Source organism: Cervus canadensis, chromosome 33, assembly GCF_019320065.1.
Source record: "Cervus canadensis isolate Bull #8, Minnesota chromosome 33, ASM1932006v1, whole genome shotgun sequence".
Taxonomy (NCBI): Eukaryota; Metazoa; Chordata; class Mammalia; order Artiodactyla; family Cervidae; genus Cervus; species Cervus canadensis.
Window position 1 is genome coordinate 10,935,319 of NC_057418.1, and position 17,614 is coordinate 10,952,932.

Here is a 17,614-nt window from a genome sequence, read left to right on the forward strand (position 1 = left end):
TTCTCCAGTCACTCTCTTCCAAGTATTCTTTGGTTAGTTATCCTTCCTCTCAAAGTCTGATCCCCAGAGCTGAGAACTGTTTCCAGGAGTATATAACATATGCATATGTCCGGGTGCGAGACTATCCCAGACTCTGGACCACGTCTGGTCCAGTTCTACCAATGTGATCTAAGATCACGTTGACTTGTTCAACAGCATCATTGCTCTGTGGATTCATATTGACTGAAAATCCTTGGGGTCTTTTACATGAGGCTTTTATTCAGCTCTCATCACTCTGGATTTGCCATGCTATTCAATTTTATGTTAATCCCTGTTATTTATTATCTTGGTAACATCAATTAAGTTTATTTCATTTTTTTTTCCTAGAGCCATTAGTTTTATTTGTAGAGTTTGCAAATCAAAACATAGCAAATAATTACACATCAATATTGGTTGGAATACCAAATATTATTTCACAACTGCCACTGTGTGTTTTTTTCTCTGACACAAGCTGCATAGACCCAGGCTTTCTATGTTTGATACGATTCAGTTCCTTTCATCAACAAGCTTCTTTCATGATGTGCTGTTCCTAAATCTGACTGTAAATAGGTTTTGTTAGATGTTAGTGACAAGGGACACGTTTCATGTGAGGATGATGTTGAAATTTCTCCTTTAATTTCTGGTTATAATCTGTGGCTGTATTTTCTCAAGGTGTAAGCACACCCAACTTTTCAAAAGCATTAGTTTTTCATAGATGAATGTTTATTTCATTATATCCATATATGATGTGCAGTACTTGCTGTCAAAAGTGCATTTTACATGGATAACATGGTTTTTTGTTTTGTTTTTGGCCCCACCTTGCTGTATATGGGATCTTAACTCCCTGACCAGGGATCAAACCCACACCTCCTGCACTGGAAGTGCAGCATCTTAACCAGGGAAATCCCGCAGATAACATGTTGCATTCTCTGTGTGAGATAGACTTTTGTCCACAGGTAAGGTTCATATGGATTTATCAAAACTAGCAGACACAAATGATTTCCCAGTGGTAGAATAATCCACATCATGCCCCACAGATACATGAACTATATGTACAATTACAGGCCTGTCCAGAGCATACATATTAAAAGTATATAAGTAGTCATCTTCATTTGCTGCAGTAAGAATGAAAGCGTCCATAGGGCTTCAGCAGATTGTATTGGTTCTCATATCCAAGATGATCTTTTTCAGAGAAATAGCATACCTCATATCATACAGTATATTCCTGTGAGAAGCACAGCTTCCCAAGAGAAATGTTTCAATTAGGTTAAAGTTAACACCATTTATACCATCAAATCCCCAAGTCATTGAACATATAGGATTGACTCTGTTTATCCTAAACGTCTACTTGCTATCCACATGTGGCAAAAACAACTTCTTTCCAGTGATGATCAATTCCTGTATATCCTGTCTTTCCTAATACTGTGTGCAACAATTCCTCCTCTTCTTCATAGTTTGGTTCACCCATTTTCCATTGCTTCGGAGTTTTAACTACCAACAGTTAAAAGAAAAAAAAAAGTTCCACAAAACAAGTACATATTCCTTATACAAAATCTTCATGTGCTTGTACCACATGAATACATTTCACTTAGTCAGGTTCCAAATTCTAACCTGTCCATCACACACCGCAGAGAGTACAGTAGGCAGGCTCTTTGGATGCTTTGCCAAACCACTGACTCCATCTCAGTGACCCGCCAGGGAAACATCAGTTCATTTCAGTTTGTGGGTTTCTGTCTAGCTCTGCCCTCTTGACTTCTGTGGTCTCCTAGCTTAATAAGGATGGCATCATTATTTCATCTCAATTATTGATTAAAATGATTTTTAAAAGGACACAAATCACACAAATCAAGTGAGTAACAGAAAGTTACCAAAGTTTCTAGAATGATGATAACAACTACTACTGTCATATATTGGACAATTATTCATGCCAGACACTACACTAAGTACTTTATGTATCTCATCTCCCATGCAGCATTCAGAAAACTCTATAGTATCATTGTCACCAGATTATAGATGAGAAAATTGACTAGAAGTCTAAGAAGGTAACTTGCCCTAAAGAATGCAGTTAATAGTTATGTGGAGGAAGAACTTGAACTAAGGACTGACTCATGCCTGAGCCCAGTTTATTAAGCACTCTCCTGTAATCGCGTCTGTAAGGAAAATGTATCAAACCATAGACAAAGTCAATGATAAAAATGAGCAAGGTACCTTTTATAACCCTTTGCATTAATGCGCGTTTGTTCGTTTACCACACATCCCTCTCAAGTGCAAGGGGTCGAATTCCTCATACTCTTCTATTCAAGTCACACTATTATTGCTGTAGGGCTCCATTCACATTTTACTTTCTTATTCTTTTAACCCCATTTTCCACTTCCATTCACCTCTCCCCAGGGGAAATCGTGCTAGGGTGTTTGATCTATAACCTTGAATTTGTGTATATCTTTGTAAAATATGTAGTGTTATTGTTTTAACTGTTTTTTTTTTTTAACCTAAATACACTGGGCTGTAGACCTCATTTCTTAGTTTTATTCCTGAGCACCTTCTGTTAGAAATCTACCTATGTTGCAGGGCATGCATCTAGATTGCCTCTAACAGCTGTGTAGTATTCCATGACCTGTATGGGCCACATCTTATTTGTCTGTTCCTCTAGAGGTAGACAGTAGGTTGCCTCCAACTTTCTGCTATCACAAACAAGGCCAAGAAACATCTTGGTATGTGAAATTTACGATCTTGAGTAATAATTTATCTGGATTATGCATCAAGGGCAGAAGTTCTAGGGCATAGATAAGTAAATGTTCAGTAGTCCCATTAGAAGAACATAGGATTTCTGTTTTCCTGCATGAACTATTTGGTATTTAAAAATGTTCAGTTTTTGCCAATCTGATGTGTATAAAGACACTTCAAACTACTGTTTTAACATGTGTTTATCTGATCATTTACGGATTTGAATATCTGTCTATACATTGTTGGGCTTCCCGGTAGCTCAGCAGTAAAGAATCTGCCTGCAATGCAGGAGCCCCAGAAGATGCAAGTTTGATCCTTGGGTCAGGAATATCTCCTGGAGGAGGGCATGGCAACCCACTTCAGTGTTCTTGCATGGAGAAGCCCATGGACAGAAGAGCCTGGCGGGCTACAGTCCATGGGGTTGCAAAGAGTTGGACGTAAATGAAGCAACTTGGCACACATGCACACACTGTATATTTGTAAGCAATTTGACTTTCTTTTTCTGTATTTTCCTTTTCATATCTTAGCCCATTTTTCTATTTGTTTTCTTATTTCCAGATAAGCGGCAAGAATTCTTTGCATAAAAACATATTTGCTATATTTTCTTATTTATTTTATTGTTTACTTAATTCATACCTACTTCTATATAGTGAATAATAGCAAAATTCTTCAAAGAATTCTGACCATCTGTAGGCAATAACAAATCTTGAAACAATTTGTGTTAACCTTAAGAGTGCCCAGCTCTAAATGATAATTGACTCTGATTGCTTAGCAAACATCACCAAAATGCAAATGAATTTACCATAAGAACACCTATTCACAATAAAAGATTGAAGGAGAAAAGCAATATGGTCAACAATATGATAATTTTCATAGATGCAGAGAAAACCATTTGATAAAATTCAGCATCTACATGTAATTTTAAAAAACAGCACATATTTTTCTAGATGTGAAATATTTGAAACATTTAAAAAAATTACCATTAGGAAAATGATGTCTAATATCATCATTTCCATTCAGCATTGAACTTAAGGACACAGATGGTGTAAGAAAAAAAAAATAAAAAAGGTATAAAGATTTGTAAGGAAAAGTTTAAGTTGTCTTAATTCACTGAATTCTATATGAATAAAATTATGCAATCTATAGAGAAATTATAAGAATTTGCAGGTTAGTTTAACATGAGGGCTATAAGATCAATATAAAAAAACCAACTGCATTTTTATAATCAGCAAAAAAAAATCAGAAAATAAATTTTGTAAACAGTAGTAAAGTATGTTATGAAATAAATTATTCTTTTGTTGTATACACTGTGTGTTTAGAGGTTTGGGAAAAAAATCTCTGTCAAAATGTTAATCATGATTTTTTTGGTAGCTTGCTGTCTTTTAAAGAGATTTCTGTATGACTTACTTTTCTAATAGATTAACTTCATTTTCAGAGTTTAGAAATACTGCATATAATCTGTATTTTAATCACACATTACTTAAACTATTTAAACCTGAAGAATAAAATGTGAGCATGTACCTGGAGGGTAATGTTATTTACTACTACTGCCAAAGCCTCTAGTTCATGGGGAAAAAAATTGCAAGAATTTTTTCTTCATGTCAGAAACTGGTTCAGTGATTTAATATTTAATTTTAAACAGTTTTTTGAACCTCTCAGAACATTAGAGAATCATCTAGTTATCTAATAAATGCTTGTTACAATATCAATATCTTAAATAAAAATTATCTTTTCATTTCTGGATTGAAATGGCTAAAAGAAAAGATAGGCTTAGGTAAAGGATTTAAGCTAGCAAGTGCTTAGAAAGTATGTTTTGAGATCACTTAAATATGGTTGGATGGCATCACCGACTCAAAGGACATGAGTTTGAGCAAGCTCTGGGAGGAGGTGAAGGACAGGGAAGCCTGGTGTGCTGCAGTCCATTGGGTCCAAAAGAGTCGGACACAACTGAGCGACTGAACAACAAAAGATGCCAGTGAAAGTGAAAAAAGAGGACCACGAAAGGGAGGCACTGAAAGTGAATGTTAGTCACTCAGTTGTGTCAGACTTTGCAACCCCACAGACTGTAGCCCTCCAGGCTCCTCTGTCCTTGGGGATTCTCCAGGCAAGAACACTGCAATGGGTTGCCCTGTACTTCTCCAGGGGATCTTCCCCACTCAGGGACTGAATCTAGTCTCCTGCATTGTAAGCAGATTATTTACCATCTGAGCCATTATTTACCATCTGAGCCACCAGTAAGTGCTTAGAAAGTATGTTTTGAGATTACTTAAAGACACCAAGCAGAGCTTTATTCCCATATTTGCTTTCTTATCAGTGTTTCTTTAACATCTATTTATGTGTCTACTTGTATGTTTTAATTTTTAATGTAAATATTCTAAGATCTTTTATTTCCCAATAAACAAACTGACGGATTTATATTTAAGACTATTACTAACTCAGTACTCCGACCTCAAGAATCACTTGATTGTTCTTCCTGGGATTAAACTTCTGTAAATAAACATAACTTGAAATGCTTATCAGCAGCCAGGAACATCTGGCTTATATGTCTAATAAAAATAAACCCTTAAGTTAAAAAAATTTTTTCATAGATGCCCACAAAAATTTAACTTCATATGGGTCTTCTTTTCTCCCTATTGTGCAAATGGAATAATGATAGGTAGGAAATTAAAGTATTTCTAAATTAAATACAAAGATATCTTATTTATTACAAAAACTATGAGAAGTTAGCCGAATGTAAATGGATCGTTCTAAAAACTTCATAGCGATGGCTTAAAGTAATCAACCCCTCATTTACATGAATAAGTTTTTTAATAGCTCTATATGCTGAGCTCTGAGAATCATTCTGACTCATTAGTTTCTTTCATCCAATGCTATTAAGTATCAATACTTATGCTCTTTGGCATTGCCATCAGTTTTACACCAATCTAATTAGTACCCCTATATGTAGTCATGTTAATTAAAAAGGATTTCAAATCTCAAAGATGGAAGTTTTATTTTCCTTCATAGCATTTGGCTAAAGAGTTTCAAATAATTATGGATAAGTGCCAAGAATCTAAATTCATTCTGCTAAGAGAAGCAAATATTGGGAGGCAACTAGTTTTCCTCCCACTTTGTGAGGAAAGTAAAGTTGGGGAGGAGGTTTTATCATTCTCTGTGTTTGAGACATACAAAATGAGGAAAATTGTGGGTATTTTTTTTTTTTTTGGTTGTTCTTGTGAACAACGGATTAACCAAACCATGTAGTCTCAGCCTTAAAATAGAGATATGTTCTTTAATCTAAATACTCTATGGTACATATCTTTAGATGAACTCAACTAAATGACTTCTGGATTTCCTGATTTGTTTTTCATTGTGCATTTGCTGTTTTGTTAACTCATTCATTGATGGATTATGGATTGATTCATTCAATAAAATTTGATGAATAAAAATGTAATGATTATTTACCAAAGAGATGATATTTTGAAATAATTAAGAAAAGTTCTTTTGAGACAGACAGCTTTGGTTTACTTTCTGTATTTTCCATAACTTTGGTCAACCTAATACCTCTACCACTTAACAGCATTGTGCCTTGATTTTCTCACCTGTAAAGTGGGGATAATAATCAGGAAAGTAATAGTACCATTATCAACAAGTTAATATATATTAAGTGCTTAGTCTACCATAGCCTATCATCGTCAGCTTGTCATGTTGTAAGTAATTAATATATAATAACTGTTATCAGTTAAGTTCAGTTAAATCGCTCAGTCCTGTCCAACTCTTTGTGATCCCATGAAACACAACACGCCAGGCCTCCCTGTCCATCACCAACTCCCGGAGTCCACCCACCCAAATGTCCATCGAATCGGTGATGTCATCCAGCCATCTCATCCTCTGTCGTCCCCTTCTCCTCCTGCCCTCAATCTTTCCCAGCAACAGGGCTTTTCCCAATGAGTCAGCTCTTCGCATCAGGTGGCCAAAATATTGGAGTTTCAGCTTCAACATCAGCCCTAACAATGAACACCCAGGACTGATCTCCTTTAAGATGAACTGGTTGGATCTCCTTGCAGTCCAAGGGACTCTCAAGAGTCTTCTCCAACGCCACAGTTCAAAAGCATCAATTCTTCGGCACTCAGCTTTCTTTATAGTCCAATTTTCACATCCATACATGACCACTGGAAAAACCATAGCCTTGACTAGACGGACCTTTGTTGACAAAGTAATGTCTCTGCTTTTTAATATGCTATCTAGGTTGGTCATAACTTTCCTTCCAAGGAGTAAGCGTCTTTTAATTTCATGACTGCAATCACCATCTGCAGTGATTTTGGAGCCCCCCAAAATAAAGTCTGACACTGTTTCCACTGTTTCCCCATCTATTTGCCATGAAGTGATGGGACCAGATGCCATGATCTTAGTTTTCTGAATGTTGAGCTTTAAGCCAACTTTTTCACTCTCCTCTTTCACTTTCATCAAGAGGCTTTTTAGTTCTTTTCCACTTTCTGCCATAAGCGTGGTATCATCTGCATATCTGAGGTTATTGATATTTCTCCCAGCAATCTTGATTCCAGCTTGTGCTTCCTCCAGCCCAGTGTTTCTCATGATGTACTCTGCATATAAGTTAAATAAGCAGGGTGACAATATACAGCCTTGACGTACTCCTTTTCCTATTGGGAACCAGTGTGTTGTTCCATGTCCAGTTCTAACTGTTGCTTCCTGACCTGATACAGATTTCTTAAGAGGCAGGTCAGGTGGTCTGGTATTACCATCTCTTTAAGAATTTTCCACAGCTCATTGTGATCCACACAATCTAAAGGCTTTGGCATAGTCAATAAAGCAGAAATAGATGTTTTTCTGGAACTCTCTTGCTTTTTCAATGATCCAGCTGTTGTTGGCAATTTGATCCCTGGTTCCTCTGCCTTTTCTAAAACCAGCTTGAACATCTGGAAGTTCACAGTTCACGTACTGTTGAAGCCTGGCTTGGAGAATTTTAAGCACTACTTTACTAGCGTGTGAAATGAGTGCAATTGTGCAGTAGTTTGCATTCCTTGGCATTGCCTTTCTTTGGGATTGGAATGAAAACAGACCTTTTCCAGTCCTGTGGCCACTGCTGAGTTTTCCAAATTTGCTGGCATATTGAGTGTAGCACTTTCACAGCATCGTGTTTCAGGATTTGAAATAGCTCAACTGAAATCCCATCACCTCCACTAGCTTTGTTTGTAGTGAGGCTTCCTAAGGCCCACTTGACTTCACATTCCAGGATGTTTGGCTCTAGGTGAGTGATCACACCATCATGATTATCTGGGTTGTAAAGATCTTTTTTTGTACATTTCTTCTGTGTATTCTTGCCACCTTTTCTTAATAGCTTCTGCTTCTGCGAGGTCCATACCACTTCTGTCCTTCATTGAGCCCATCTTTGCATGAAATGTTCCCTTGGTATCTCTGATTTTCTTGAAGAGATCTCTAGTCTTTCCCATTCTATTATTTTCCTCTATTTCTTTGCACTGATCGCTGAGGAAGGCTTTCTTATCTCTCCTTGCTATTCTTTGGAACTCTGCATTCAAATGGGTATATCTTTCCTTTTCTCCTTTGCTTTTCGCTTCCCTTCTTTTCACAGCTATTTGTAAGCCTCCTCAGACAGCCATTTTGCCTTTTTGCATTTCTTTTTCTTTGGGATGGTCTTGATTCCTGTCTCCTGTACGATGTCACGAACCTTCATCCATAGTTCATCGGGCACTCTGTCAATCAGATCTTGTCCCTTAAATCTATTTCTTACTTACACTGTATAGTCATAAGGGATTTGATTTAGGTCATACCTGAATGGTCTAGTGGTTTTCTTCACTTTCTTCAATTTCAGTCTGAATTTGGCAATAAGGAGTTTATGATCTGAGACACAGTTAGCTCCCAGTCTTGTTTTGCTGACTGGATAGAGCTTCTCCATCTTTGGCTGCAAAGAATATAATCAATCTGATTTCGGTGATGACCATCTGATGATGTCCATGTGTAGAGTCTTCTCTTGTGTTTTTGGAAGAGGGTGGTTGCTATGACCAGCGCGTTCTCTTGGCAGAAGTCTGTTAGCCTTTGCCCTGCTTCATTCTGTACTCCAAGGCCAAATTTGCCTGTTACTCCAGGTGTTTCTTGACTTTCTACTTTTGCATTCCAGCCCCCTATAATGAAAAGGACATCTTTTTTGGGTGTTAGTTCTAGAAGGTCTTGTGGGTCTTCATAGAACTGTTCAACTTCAGCTTCTTCAGAATTACTGGTCAGGGCATAGACTTGGATTACCATGATATTGAATGGTTTTTACATGTGCTAAATACTGTAGGCTCAGATAGTACTCAGGACAGTAACAGTTCAAACTTTAAAAGCTATTTTTAAGCTGTCTTGTACATCATAAACTCTATAAATATTTTACTGTCATTATGAATCATTCTCAAGTTGTACTTTTGACATAAATTTATCTCTGTATGCACCAATATGCATGGATTTGTTTTACATGATGGTTTTGTTCATCACTATATTCTACTAGATTATGAATGTCATGAAATAGGAAGTTTCTTAAATTCTTGAGTTAATGAAATAAATGTCTCAATTCTCTCTGTGATTTGATTGAGTCAATAAAAAATTATTTGTCAAACCATAAGTGTAGGCTGCTGAAAGTTTGAATCTCTTGATAGAGATGAACTTCTTTATTACAATACAGATGTGAGGTGGCAGGAAAAACATCCCCTGCCTCAAGGGTAAAGAAGCCACAACAGGCTTGTATTGCAATATTCTATGTAACTTACTAAATTCCAGGCAGTAATTATCCTAGCCATGACAAAATATATAAGTGGTGTGAAGAAGTGTTAATTGAGAGATTGCATAGACAATTCTTTCAGTGGAAGAGAGCTATAATCCAATAGACTATTCAAGAGCATCACCCAAGAATAACATATCCTTGGCTTTGTTTTCTGTTAATTCCTATTTCTTTTACCATAATTTTCAAATACCAAATCACATTTTTGTATATTTGGCGTCAAACAGATTCCACTTTGATAAACATTTCCTAATTAAAGGATAAAATTAAAAGAATTTATGTCACTCAATTAGACACCCGGGAGTCACAGAGCAAATAAAAAACAATTATTTGGAGACATTCTGAGTAGCCAAATAAAACTAGACTAATACCATAATAGTTTATTCCATTCATGTAGTGTTTCTAAAATGTAGTTGTATTTGCCAAGAGTCTTACTTCAGAGGGAGTAGATGTGAAAATCTCCAATCATCTTACTAAGATACTAGAGAAAGTATGTGTAATAATGAACATCATGTTGATATATTCATTACCATTTTTATGGAGAAACTCCACGATTTTGTCACAAACATTCAGTAAGTCAATTAAAAATAGTGTTAATTTTGGCTGACTCAAGTGTTATACACTTTGAAGACCAGATTAAGAACAGTAGATACAAGAGTACCTAGATATTATTAGGTTGGTGCAAAAGTAATTGCGGTTTTGCATTGTTGAACTTTGACATTTGATATTGGAAAACATTCTTAAATAAACGTGGTTATGTTATACATTATTTTAATGTGCACTTCTTGCTTTTCTTGCTAGTGAATTATTGAAAGTGAAAGTGTTAGTCACTTCATGTCTGACCCTTTGCGACTCCATACCGGGTTCCTCTGTCAGTGAGATTCTCCAGGCAAGAATACTGGAGTGGGTTGCCATTTCCTTCTCCAGGAGAATTTCCCAACGCAGGGATCGAACCTGGGTCTCCTTCATTGCAGGCAGATTCTTAACCATCTGAGCCACCCGGGAAGCCAAGTGAATTATTATTACTTGCTGTTTATTTTATATGTATTTTATACTATGGAAGTGATGTTAGACAACAAACAAATTTGAGCAATTTTCTTATTCAAGTTCAAAATGGGTCATAAAGCAGTGGAGATAACTCACAACATCAACGACACATTTGGCCCAGGAACTGCTAATGAACGTATAGTGCAGTGGCGATTCAAAAAGTTTTGCAAAGGAGATGAGAGCCTTGAAAATGAGGAGCTCAGTGGCCAGCCATCGCAAGTTGACAACAACCAATTGAGAGCAATCATTGAAGCTGAATCCTCTTACAACTACATGAGAAGTTGCCAAAGAACTCAATGTTGACCATTCTATGGTCATTTGGCATTTGAAGTAAATTGGAAAGGTGAAAAGCTCATTAAATGAGTGCCACAAATCAAAGAAGTCTTCATTTTAAATTGTTATCTCCTCTTACTCTACACAAAAACAGCGAACCATCCCTCAGTTGGATTATAATGTGCAATGAAAAGTGGATTTTATATGACAACCAGGGATAACCAGCCCCGTGGTCGGACTGAGAAGAAGCTCCAAAGCACTTCCCAAAGCCAAACTTGCACCAAAAAAAGGTCATGGTCACTGTTTAGTGGTCTGCTGCAGGTCTGATCTACTACAGCTTTCTGAATCCTGGCAAAACCATTACATCTGAGAAGTATGCTCACCAAATCAAATGATGTTCTGAAAACTGCGACACCTGCAGCCAGCATTGGTTAACAGAAAGGGCCCAATTCTTCTCCACGGACAATGCCTGCCCTCACATTGCACAACCAGTGCTTCAAAAGTTGAATGAATTGGGCTACAAAGTTTGCCTCATGCACCATATTGACTTGACCTTTTGCCAACTGACTACCACTTCTTCAGGCATCTTGACAACTTTTTGCAGGGAAAATGCTTCCACATGAAGAAAATCCTTTTCAAGTGTTCATCAAATCCCAAAGCACACATTTTTTAAGCTATAGGAGACAGGAATAACCTTATTATTCTTTGGCAAAAATGTGTTGATTGTAATGGTTCCTATTTTGGTTAATAAAGACATGTTTGAGCCTAGTTATAATGATTTAAAATTCAGGATTTGAAACTGCAACTACTTTTGTACCAACCTAGCAAATAGCTAAGCTTTCCAGTAAAGAGCCATTTAGTAGATTAAATGGTGTGATTCATGAAAGCAGAAACTGAGAAAAAGCCAGTAGGAGAAAGTTAGAGAGCTAGACCTGTTGAGTTGATACATCAATGAGATGTACTTGAATATTTGGAAAAATTCACCAGTAAAAGCCTTCCAATTGGACTATTTTTGTGAATAAATTTAAACTATTAAGTAAAACTACTTAATGATTACAAGACTAATTATTTACTGGTTTTGAGTATATTCTGGTAAGTTTTAATTTTCTATAAAATTATCCATTTAATCCAAATTTTCAAATTTACTTGGACATATTTTTCCAGTGTATGCTTATATACATTTTTAATCTCATGCTCTGTTGAATTTTTTTTCTTAAAAGTGAGTTTTCATCTAAAATGAATTGATCTGTAAAGTAGAAATAGAGTCACAGATGTAGAAAACAAATTTATGATTACCAGTGAGTAAGTAGGGGGAGGGGTGCATTTCATTCCGTCTGCCCTCTGACAGATGAGGATAAGAGGCTTATGGAAGCTTCCTGATGGGAGAGACTGACTGTGGGGGAAGCTGGGTCTTGCTCTGATGGGCAGGGCCATTCTCAATAAATCTTTAATCCAACTTTCTGTTGATGGGCGGGGCTGTGTTCTATCCCAGTTGCTTGACCTGAGACCAAACTATGGTGGAGGTAATGAAGATAATGGCAACCTCCTTCAAAAGGTCCCATGCACACATTACCATACTCAATGGCCCCGACACTGCAGCAGACCACTGCCGACCCACGCATCCACTGGAGACTCCTGGAAATTCACAGGCAAGTCTGGGTCAGTCTCTTGTGGGGTCACTGCTCCTTTCTCCTGGGTCCTGGCATGCACAAGGTATTGCTTGTACCCTCTAATAGTCGGTTTCCCTGGTTCTGTGTAAGTTCTGGCAGCTCTATGGTTGGGTTAATGGTGACCTCCTCCAAGAGGGCTTATGCCACACCCAGGTCTGCTGGCCCCAGACCCCTGCCCTGGAAGCAGGCCACTGCTGACCCATATCTCCGCAGGAGACATGCAAATACTCAATGGCAGGTATGGCTCAGTCTCTGTGGGTCTCCTGGTGTACACAAGGTTTTGTTTGAGCCCCGCGAGTGTCTCTGGAGGGTATGGGGTTTGATTCTAAATGCAATTTTGCCCCTCCTACCATCTTCTTGGAGCTTCTCCTTTGTCCTTAGACATAAGGTATCTTTTTTTGGTGGGATGCAAGATTCTCCTGTGGATGGTTGTTCAGCAGCAAGTTGTAATTTTGGAGTTCTTGCAGGAGAAAATGGGCACAGGTCTTCCTACACCATCGGCTTCTGTAGTTAGGAAGCCGTAGTTAGGTCTTCCACATTGCAGGGGGATTCTTTACCAGCTGAGCCACAAGAGAAGCCCAAGAATACTGGAGTAGGTAGCCTATCACTTCTCCAGTGGATCTTCCCGACCCAGGAATTGAACCACGGTCTCCTGCATTGAGGCAGGTTCTTTACCAACTGAGCTATCAGGGAAGCCCTAATCAAATTGATCACATGGACCACAGACTTGTTTAATTCAATGAAACTATGAGCCATGCCGTGTAGGGACACCCAAGGTGGATGGGTCATGGTGGAAAGTTCTGACAAAATGTGGTCCACTGGAGAAGGGAATGGCAAACCACTTCAGTATTCTTGCCTTGAGAACCCCATGAACAGAATGAAAAGGCAAAAAGATAGGACACAGAAAGATGAACTCCTGAGGTTGGTAGGTGCCCATTATACTACTGGAGAGGAGTGGAGAAATAACTCCAGAAGGTATGAAGGGATGGAGCCAAAGCGAAAACAATGCCCAGTTGTGGATGTGACTGGTGATGGAAGTAAAGTCCAATGCTATAAAGAACAATATTGCATAGGAACCTGGAATGTTAGGTTCATGAATCAAAGTAAATTGGAAGTGGCCAAACAGGACATGGCAAGAGTAAAAATCAACATTTTAGGAATCAGTGAACTAAAATGGACTGGAATGGGTGAATTTAACTCAGATGACCATTATATCTACTACTGTGGGCAAGAATCCCTTATGAGAAATGAGGTAGCCATCATGGTCAACAAAAGAGTCTAAAATGCAATTCTTCAGTGCAGTCTCAAAAATGACAGAATGATCTCTGTTCGTTTCCAAGGCAAACCATTCACTATCACAGTAATCCAAGTCTATGCCTTAACCGGTAATGCTAAGAAGCTGAAGTTGAACGGTTCTATGAAGACCTACAAGACCTTCTAGAACTAATACCCAGCAAAGATGTCCCTTTCATTATAGGGGACTGGAATGAAAAAGTAGGAAGTCAAGAGATACCTGGAGTAACAGGCAAATTTGGCCTTGGAGTACAGAATGAAGCAGGGCAAACGCTAACAGAGTCTTGCCAAGAGAACACACTGGTCCAAACAAACACTCTCTTCCAACAACGCAAGAGAAGACTCTACACATGGACATCACCAGATGGTCAATACTGAAACCAGATTGATTATATTCTTTGCAGCCAAAGATTGAGAAGCTCTACATAGTCGGTGAAAACAAGACCAGGAGCTGACTGTGGCTCAGATCATGAACTACTTATTGCAAAGTTCAGACTTAAATTGAAGAAAGTAGGGAAAACCACTAGAACATCCAGGTATGACCTAAATCAAATCCCTTATGATTATACAGTGAAGTGACAAATAGAGTCTAGGGATAAGACCTGATAGATAGAGAGGGCCTGAAGAACTATGGACGGAGGTTCGTGACACTGTACAGCAGACAGGGATCAAGACCATCCCCAAGAAAAAAAATGCCAAAAGGCAAAATGGTTGTCTGCGCAGGCTTTACAAATATCTGAGAAAAAAAGAGAAGCGAAAAGCAAAGGAGAAAAGGAAAGATATACCCATTTGAATGCAGAGTTCCAAAGAATAGCAAGGAGAGATAAGAAAGCCTTCCTCAGCGATCAGTGCAAAGAAATAGAGGACAACAATAGAATGGGAAAGACTAGAGATTTCTTCAGGAAAATTAGAGTTACCAAGGGAACATTTTATGCAAAGTTGGGCACCATAAAGGACAGAAATGGTATGGACCTAACAGAAGCAGAAGATATTAAGAAAAGGTGGCAAGAATACACAGAAGAAATGTACAAAAAAGATTTTCATGACCCAGATAACTGCAGTGGTGTGATCACTCACCCAGAGCCAGACATCCTGGATGAGAAGTCAGCTGGGCCTTAGGAAGCATCACTACAAACAAAGCTAGTGGAGATGATGGAATTCCAGTTGAGCTATTTCAAATCCTGAAACACGATGCTGTGAAAGTGCTGCACTCAATATGTCAGCAAATTTGGAAAACTCAGCAGTGGCCACAGGACTGGAAAAGGTCTGTTTTCATTCCTGTCCCTAAGAAAGGCAATGCCAAAGAATGCTCAAACTACTGCACAATTGCACTCATCTCACAGGCAAGTAAAGTAATGCTTAAAATTCTCCAAGCCAGGCTTCAGCAATACATGAACCGAGAACTTCCAGATGTTCAAGCTGGTTTTAGAAAAGGCAGAGGAACCAGGGATCAAATTGCCAACATCCGCTGGTTCATTGAAAAAGCAAGAGAGTTCCAGAAAAACATCTATTTCTACTTTATTGACTATGCCAAAGCCTTTAGATTGTGTGGATCACAATGAGCTGTGGAAAATTCTTAAAGAGATGGTAATACCAGACCACCTGACCTGCCTCTTAAGAAATCTGTATCAGGTCAGGAAGCAACAGTTAGAACTGGAGATGGAACAACGGACTGGTTCCAAATAGGAAAAGGAGTACGTCAAAGCCGTATATTGTCACCTTGCTTATTTAACTTATATGTAGAGTGTATCATGAGAAATGCTGGGCTGGAGGAAGCACAAGCTGGAATCAAGATTGCCGGGAGAAATATCAATAACCTCAGATATGCAGATGATACCACCCTTATGGCAGAAAGTGAAGAGGAGCTAAAGAGCCTCTTGATGAAAGTGAAAGAGGAGAGTGAAAAAACTGGCTAAAACTGGACATTCAGAAAACTAAGATCATGGCATCCGGTTCCATCATTTCATGGCAAGTAGATGGGGAAAAAATGGAAAGTGAGAGACTTTTTTGGGGGGGCTCCAAAATCACTGCAGATGGTGACTGCAGCCATGAAGTTAAAAGATGCTTGTTCCTTGGAAGAAAAGATATGACCAACCTAGAAAGCATATTAAAAAGCAGAGACATTACTTGGCCAGCAAAGGTCTGTCTGGTCAAAGCTATGGTTTTTCCTGTAGTCATGTATGGATGTGAGAGTTGGACTATAAAGAAAGCTAAGCACTAAAGAATTGATGCTTTTGAACTGTGGTGTTGGAGAAGACTCTTGAGAGTCCCTTGGACTCAAGACTCTTGATCTCTTAGGATTCAAACCAGAGAATCCTAAAGGAAATCAGTCCTGAATATTCATTGGAATGACTGATGCTGTAGCTGACATGCCAATACTTTGGCCACTGGTGAGAAGAACTGACTCATCAGAAAAGGTCCTGATGGTGGGAAAGATTGAAGGCAGGAAGAGAGGGCATGACAGAGGATGAGATGTTTGGATGGCATCACCAACTCAATGGACATGAGTTTGAGCAAGCTCTGACAGGGAAGCTTGATGATGGATTGGGAAGCTTGTTGTGCTTCAGTCCATGGGGTTGCAAAGAGTCGGACATGACTGAGTGACTGAACTGCACCGAACTGAAATGGCAGGGGGGAGGGATAGATTGGAAGATAGGGAGTGATATATCCACTCCAATTTTACTATATAAAAATGTATAACTAATAGGGGCCTCCTGTACAGCACAGGGTACTCGACTTAAAATTCTGTAATAGCCTACATGGGAAAATTAGCTTAAAAAGAGTGAACATATGTGTAACTGATTCACTTTGCTTATACCTGAAAGTAACACAACATTGCAAATCAACTATACTCCAAATTTTTTTTTAAATACCAATTCATCATATGAAGTATTTGTGTATTCCCTCTTTTTCTTTTTCTTTGGTGAGTCGTTACAGAGAATTAACTTGTTTAATTAGCATTTTCAGAAAATCGGGGGTTTTGTTGCTCATGACTTTTTATCGCTTATATGTTTTCCAATTCATTGTTTTACTTTTATTTTCTTCCTTCTTTCAGTCATTCTTCTTTTCCTCCTAGTTTCTTTATATATTAGGTTTTCTTTTTCTCAAGTTCAAGCATTTGAGTATATTAATTTTGACACAAATAGTGATTTAGTAGCATGTTTAGATGTATGCTATTTTCATTATAATTTAGGGCTTTTTTTCCCAAATTTCCAGTGTGATTTTTTTGTGTTCCATGAGATATTTTAAAAATTATTTAAAATTTCTAAGTGTTTGGGGGAATTTCTAGCAGTATCTTAATGATTATTTTCAAACTTATTTGTACTGTGGTCTAATGTCATTAATTGGGTTTCTCAGTAATTCGCTTTCTGCTTGCTATATCAATTACTGAAAAGAGTATTTAAAGTTTCCCACCACAATTTTGAATTACCTTTTTATTCCAAGAATTTTTTTAACCACAGAATTTTACATGTAATACAGATGATCTGAATACATTTGCCAGAGATGAATGATTCAGTATGCTAGCTTTGTAGCTGGGAGCAGATCTCAGTGTCTGTTCACTTTTCATATTATTGTAGTGTGTACTAAAAAGATTTGAGGTGCTGGAAATTTGTTGGTATAATTTAGACCAATGGCTCTCCATCAGAGGAAGTGAGAAAGATGTGGGGGCAATTTTATTTTATGAAAGGAATGATGGGAACTTGATTTTCTGGGAGTAATGGATGGAGAAACTGGAAGCAGAGCCACACTCTAACCTAGAATAACTAAAAAATCAGATCAAATATGATAAACAGTTTCTAAAGGCAACTAAGAGCTT

General features: G+C 38.0%; 1 pseudogene; it reads right to left on the minus strand.

Annotated features, from left to right (window-relative positions):
• Positions 1 to 447: 447 nt before the first annotated feature.
• Positions 448 to 2,245, minus strand: LOC122433834 (annotated as a pseudogene).
• Positions 2,246 to 17,614: the final 15,369 nt, after the last annotated feature.